The sequence below is a fragment of the Cnephaeus nilssonii genome (assembly GCF_951640355.1).
Source record: "Cnephaeus nilssonii genome assembly, chromosome: 5".
Lineage (NCBI taxonomy): Eukaryota > Metazoa > Chordata > Mammalia > Chiroptera > Vespertilionidae > Cnephaeus > Cnephaeus nilssonii.
In genome coordinates this window covers 10,833,803-10,840,884 of record NC_137076.1, presented here as the reverse complement: position 1 = coordinate 10,840,884, position 7,082 = coordinate 10,833,803, and the positions used below count along the sequence as shown (strand labels likewise).

The window sequence follows — 7,082 nt, the reverse complement described above, 5'->3', positions numbered from 1 at the left end:
GCCTTCAGCCAACTCCCCCTTGGAGGTTTCCTCCTTACAGACTTTCCAACTAAGTCCCGTGCTTCCCCACACTTCCCAACTAGGGACTTTCCAGAGATAGTGGCACAAGGCCATTACCCAGAAAGAGAGTAGGACAGTGAATCTCCTGGGGAAGAGGGCATATCAGAGAAGGGTTTACAGGACTGGGTGATGTTGTTCTGCAGCAAGGTCGAGAGTCTCTGGGTCAGAGATCTCCAAAGGGCAGCAGCAGTGTCTGGTCCTTTACAGCTACAGGGTTTGTCCTATTTATGATTGGCAAGCGTTGGATGCAGTCTCACAGGGTGTGCAAAGTAGGTGGACTCTAAATGGCTAAGAATGTTTACTTGGATTATATTTAAAGCAATTGGATATGTGAGAATTTGACTTGGGTGTCCGTGGGCTTTGGGTTAGTGGCCCAGCCTGATGTGAAGAAGTAACATGAGGACCATTTTAACCTTTTGCACTCGGATGTCGAGTGTGACTCGACACGGTTAGCATTAGAATAAAGGAATCGAGAAAAAAACAAGTGAGTGCAAAGGGTTAAGCCAAAACCGAGGGACCATCTCTGGCCCATTTATATAATACCATCAATACAATCGGTGAAAGTAAAAATTGATCATTTTGACTTCACTAAAATTCAAAGCTCCTGTCCTGCAAAAGACACCTTCAAGAGAATGAAAAGCCACAGACTGAAGAAAATATTTGCAAAATATTTATCTGATAAAGGGTTTGTACCTAAAATTTATTTTTTTAAAAAAACCCTGTTCTAACCCAACAATAAGAAAACAAGCAATCACTTTAAAATGAGCAAAAGATCAGAAGATAAATATAAGCCAAAGAATATGAGCAGATGGCAAATAAGCACTTGTGAAAAGATGCCCAGCATCATATGTCATTAGGAAAATGAAAATTAAAACAATGATGATACCACTGCACACATATTAGAATGTCTAAGATCCAAAACACTGGCCCCACTGAATGGCACAGGGGACGCAGAGCAACCAGAACTCTTATTCATTGCTGATGGGAATGCAAAATGGTGCAGTCCCTTTGGAAGACAGTTTGATAGTTTTCTATAAAACTAAACGTTCTCTTACCTACAACCCAGCAACTGCACTCCTTGGTATATACTCAAGTGAGTTGAAAACTTATCCTATGTAACAAAGAGGGGATATGCTAATTGACCATCACACCCTCACAAAGATGGCAGCACCCACAGCCAATAAGGAGGGAATATGCTAATTGACTGTCACGCCCTCAAAGATGGCGGCACCCATAGCCACAAGATGGCGGCGCCCAGTCCCCTCAGCCCTGCCAGAGCAGCAGGCTTGCGGCACGGCCAGGCCCGCCCCCAAGCAGGTCCAACCACTCCATGTGCCTGCCTCCAGAGTCCCCCAGGCCCCTCAGCCCCCCAGCTTCCCAGGGCAGGCTCGAGGCACAGGCAAGTCTCGAATGGCAGCTGCCCAGCCGCCTGAGGCTCAGGTAACCAGGGCCAGCTGAGGCTTGCACTGCCAGCAGTGGCAGCAGCAGAGGTGTGATGGGGGCGTCACCTTCCCCTGATCACCAGGTCGCCTCCCACCCCTGAGGGCTCCTGAACTGTGAGAGGGGGCAGGCCGGGCTGAGGGAAAATTCATGCACTGGGCCTCTAGTGTTCACATAAAACTTGTGCACAAATATTTTTATAGCAACTTTATTTATAATTGCCGAAACTTGGAAGAAATGAACTATCAAGCCATGGAAAGGCATCGAGGAACCTTAAATGTATATTTCTTAAAGAAGTCAGTCTGAAAGGGCTACATATGGCATAATTTCACCTGGATGACATTCTAGAAAGCCAAAATTAAACCGAGCAAAGATCAGTCATTGCCAGAGGTCAATAATCTCATTTTGTAATCTCCTTTTGCCAATTAAAACTACTAGACACCAATTCTCACTTCTTTAACATTGGCAAAAATTGAAACATTGGTAGTTCCCAGAGATACTGGGAATGTCTTTGTTTAGTTTAGACCCAGTTTCTCTATGTCCAAGTTAAAATTCTCCAAAGATTGTCACGTTTCCAACACTAGTTCTCAAATCACTGTGCACACATAAATCCTGCCTACTGTTTGCAATGTATGCCCATTTCCCTTGGGAATCCCAAGACAGCAGTCTTTGTAAACCACTAGTCTGCATACAGTACACATTTCTGATTCTTATAAGCCTTATTCTATTCTCAGTGCTGTAGGTCAAACTACATTCTAGTTCCAAAAGACTCATTCACTTTCTGCACTTTTATTTGGGATCTTTTTTCCATCTCCTGGTTCACCAATGTATGGGAGGAATTTCTCCTTTTCTCTACCTCCCTCCCTTATATTCTTGGCCAAGAAATTTTAGATTATGCCAACTCACTAAAGTCCTCTTATTCGGCCTGTTTTCCAACATGAAGGATCTTCTAAAAGACTAATATCTGGCACAATGTCTGACCTCAATATTTAGCTGAGAGCTTGTCATTTATATTGTCAGCGGTTTGGCTCCTCACAGATCAGAGTTTAACATGAAGCCACTTCTAACATTCAGAGTCAAGCCTGCTATTTCCAGAGGAAAAAATTTCAGGGATTTCATATGCTGGTGAAATATAGAGATAGAGGGCAGCTAACATTATCAGGTGTTCAGACTATAATATTTTCTTGAAGAGTGGGATTTTTCCATGTGGAATATGCTGTCAAAATGAGAACGCTTAAAGAGAAGTTTAGGATTTATTCTCACAGATAAAAAATGATTGCATTCATTGCACTGGCAATTTTTTGGCGAAAAGTGAAAGTGGGAAAGATTTCGTACCGAGATATTGCAAAGAGCCTGGACTCACCATGGATTCCAGCATAGGCTCTGTCCTTTGTAAGAATACTCCCGTGAGCTTCCCAGCTTTAGTTTTCTTCTGTTAAATAGAGATATTAACTTAACTGCAAAGGATTAAGTTCTCAATAGACTCACCTCCTGGATTGAGTGCTTTCGTTGTTCTCACAGCACATCACACAGGTCTTTCATTTAATGCACTGTGTCTTACGTATCTGCTCGTGTGTGTACCTCCAGTGCCCTGGTGTGAAGTCCTGCCAATCACAGGTACTTAGTGTGTGCGGGTAGACTTAAAACAAACTGATAATGTGCGTGAGAGGTTGTGCTAAACGACAAGCTCTGTGAGAGAAAAAAGCTGTATTGTTTTCCTCTTTTCACTGAAATGACAGTAGCATTGCATTCTAAATGCAGCAACTTTGTGATTTATATTGCAGATGGCTTATCCTCAAAGACATGAACTTTTTAATCTCTTGATGGAAATTACAACCCACATTTCAGAGCATTTCACATTCTGCTCTTTAGCGCGGAAGCAGGCTGTACATGGACAGTCAGTTTTAAGATACCCAATACAATGAATTTGGGGTAATATATAAATCTGCATTTCAAAGAATAATTATTCCCTGAGAACTTTTACCACACAGGATTCAGAAGAGGGTGCAAACCTCTTCACACAGGGCTAAAGCCACCTTTATTGCCAGGGGTTTAAGTCCAACTTTTGAAAAACTGGGAATGATGAGCATGGAAGCCCTATTCCCAAGTACCAAGAACCACAAACCACTTCTTCCTGAGCTAGTTCTCTCCTAAGCATGTTTAGTAAATGTTCCCAAGGGTCAGAATGTGGAACACACAATGGTTGTTTTTGAAAGTTTGGAACCTGTGGGTGCCAGGAGCCATGTTTCAAGGTCTAGAATGTTACCCCCTGTCGATTTGGGGTGGTACCCACGGCCGATTCCAGGGCATAAAATTGCCCGGTTACAGTGTTCTTTCAACAAGCCCTCTGAGGTGCCATAGGAGCTCAGGGGTTCTGGGAGCAGGATGTGAAGACACTTCCAGGCATTATTTCAGCTCTCAGCCCGGTCAGGACCTGGGCAGTTAACGGGCTGCCGGCCCGGCTGGCATTTTGCTCTAGTTGGTATTTTGGCTTTCAGGGGGCTCTCTGAGAGACTTCTTCATTGGCCCTGGTTTTCTGGGGAGGTTCATAACACAAGTCACAAGTCTAAGCGGCCACCACCTGAGCACCGGTTCCTTCCCATGTCCTACTGGGGACTTGATGACAGGTATTTGGCAGGGTCTGGTCCCGGCGGAGCCCAGTGGACTCCATGTGGGTTTTTGGCTGTTGCTATTTCAGGGCTTTGCACAGAACTTTTCCTGCTGTTAACGATACAGAGCAAAGGGGAGCGAGGCAGAAGAGAAGAGGAAAACGCCCGTCCATGGAGCATTTTGGAAGGGGAATTCCATGGAGACCCAGTGCTAATGTTTATGGATCATTATGGACTCAGAAGTCTGCAGCCAGGAAAGGGCCTTAGCGTTCTCAGGCCTGCTCCACTTGAGGGATCAGAGATGCCTACTGGTATGTTCTAGATCACACAGCCAGTGAGCAGCAAGCAGTGCCATGCAGGGGGCCTTAGACTCTTGGCTCTAGTAAAGGGTCCTTTCCACTCTCTCTGCTCCATAAAAAGCATGAATGCTATTCTCCATCTGATCCAAGTTGAACAGTATTCTAGAAATGCATGTTCTCAAACTTTAAATAACAAAGTTGGAAACCTGGTACTGTGGATAGTTGTGTTTTTCTCATATTCAAATAAGACTGTTATTGCAATGGGAAAGAAACATTAAATACCCTCCTCAAGGCGGCCTTTGTACAGTAACTCTAACCTTCCAGATTCTCAGGGGTGCCCAGCCACAGTGCACCTGGGGGAGGGGGGCATCTGCATGGAAATGTGTCCCTGTTGAATTTCTCCTAGTGACCATTTCTCTAACTGAGAGCTGCACAGCCCTCCTTAGAGCGGTTAGTGCTGTCCTGCTTCTCTTCCAGATGCACCACATCCCCCACGTGTTTAATACAGAGGCATAGTCTGCAAAGCACGTGCCATGCTCCAATGCCAGCAAAGGATGACCTCTGACCCTACTGACCAGTTTTATTTAAAATGTGTGCTTTCTTTTCTCAGAAACTTTTCAAACGAAGGTCGGTTTGGGCTTTCATAATAGGGCTAAGGGCTGGAGGGCTTCCACAGAATTTCACTTTTTTCTATTCTTTATATATATATATATATATATATATATATATATATATATATATTATTGATTTTTTACAGAGAGGAAGGGAGAGGGATAGAGAGTTAGAAACATCGATGAGAGAGAAACATTGATCAGCTGCCTCCTGCACATCCCCTACTGGGGATGTGCCCTTGCCCGGAATCGAACCTGGGACCTTTCAGTCCACAGGCTGACGCTCTATCCACTGAGCCAAACTGGTTAGGGCCACTTTTTTCTATTCTTAAAAATACTGAAAAAATTTGAAACAAGTAAGTTTGCCAGATTTCTCAAATTAAAAGAGGATGCCTAGTTAAATTTAATTTCAGATAATGATGGATAATCCTATATAATAAAAGGCTAATATGCAAATCGACCAACGGTGGAATGACTGGTCACTATGAGGCATACTGCGGTGGCCTACCATTTCAATCCGGCCCCCATCGACCCCCCCCCCCTAACCACTGGCGGCCCCTCTACCACCCCCCAACCCCCCTCAACCCTGGGCTCAGGCGTTGAGCATCTGCCTCCCCCACCCCACCCCACCCCACCCCCATCTTGGTCTCCGCAGGGCAAGGCCACTCCAGCCAGTGAGCTGCGCCCATATCTATAGCGCCCTGGACCAGACGGCCAGCAAGATCAACCCAGCCAAGTTCACCCACAGCAAGTGCTGCACCCTCATCGTGACTGGACATCCCACTGCTGGACAACGTGGTCAACTCCAGCTTCCCGGCCAAGGGCAAGTTCTTCCTGCACCGCGTGGGTCATGTGGCCCAGGCTGGCGGAAGTGGCACAGCCTACTCCTTGGTGGCCCCATATGAGGCCCGTTTTTTTTTTTTTTCCAAGAACTCAAAAGCAATTTATTTTATAACAAGACAGATTAAATAAAAGACAGTTTTATCCTAAACTTCCCCAGTAGACATTTTCTCCTAGGCTCCATGTTGTCGATTTTAACAGTCCCATTAGTGGCCTTCAGAATATTCACAAAGGACGTGTATAAAGTGTGTCATTTGGTTGAATCATGTTTGAAAATAACAATCTTTGTGCTTTAAAAGAATTCCTTTTTTTTTTTTTTTTTTTTTGGTTAATCCTCACTTGAGGATATTTTTTCCATTGCTTATCAGATAGTAGAAGGGGGTGGGGGGTGCAGAGAGAGAGGGAGAGACACACACAAGTGGTTGCCTCCCACCTGTGCCCCTTCCCAGGTATATCCCCTTGACCAAGATTGAACCCATGGTCCTTTGATCCGCAAGCGGACACTCTAACCATTGAGCGAACTGGCTAGGGCCTTTAAAACAATTTTTAAAACGCATTTATTATGCTCCCTTGCTCATAACTGGTCATTTAAATTTTTCTTCTAAAAATAACTCAGAACAGTAAAATTATTTATAGATATTAAAAAACAAAAATCATGCCTTCTCTCCAGTGCTCCATGGTCCAACCAAACAGGTGTAAAAAAAAATATGTTTGCAACTTTGGTTTCTGTGTTTTAATGACCAGAGGAAATCCTTGTTGTATTCATCTTGGTTTCAACAGAATAGTTATCAATATCCTTTTCTTCCTCTGAATCTTGATCTGGCATCCAACATTGATCTTTTACATTCAAAAAATGAATTTTTCAAAGCTTTGCAGTTTCCTTCCTTCAGACATTGCCGAGGGGATTTTCCTGGAGCACACAGTGGGACTGCAGCAGACAGGCGCCCAGGTCTTCCTTCACGCCTGCGCACGCGCCGCCCTCCTGCTTGTCCTTGTAATACCGAGGCATAGCTGCGCCTGCCGCCCGCCGCGGCCGGGCGATTTCTGGCCACAACTGCAGCGACCCCGCTGCCCGCGAGCAGGAACCAGAAACCGGCAGCCCCGCCCCCCCTTTTTTTTTTTTTTTATTGATTTTTCACAGGGATTAAGGGAGAGGGATAGAGAGTTAGAAACATCGATCAGCTGCCTCCTGCACACCTCCTACTGGGGATGTGCCCGCAACC

At 44.9% G+C, this 7,082-nt stretch overlaps 1 pseudogene across 1 annotated transcript; it reads right to left on the bottom strand.

Moving 5' to 3' along the window:
• Positions 1 to 6,564: 6,564 nt before the first annotated feature.
• Positions 6,565 to 6,868, bottom strand: LOC307099774 (cytochrome c oxidase assembly factor 5-like; annotated as a pseudogene). The gene has a single exon. The product of its transcript is annotated as a cytochrome c oxidase assembly factor 5-like (transcript).
• Positions 6,869 to 7,082: the final 214 nt, after the last annotated feature.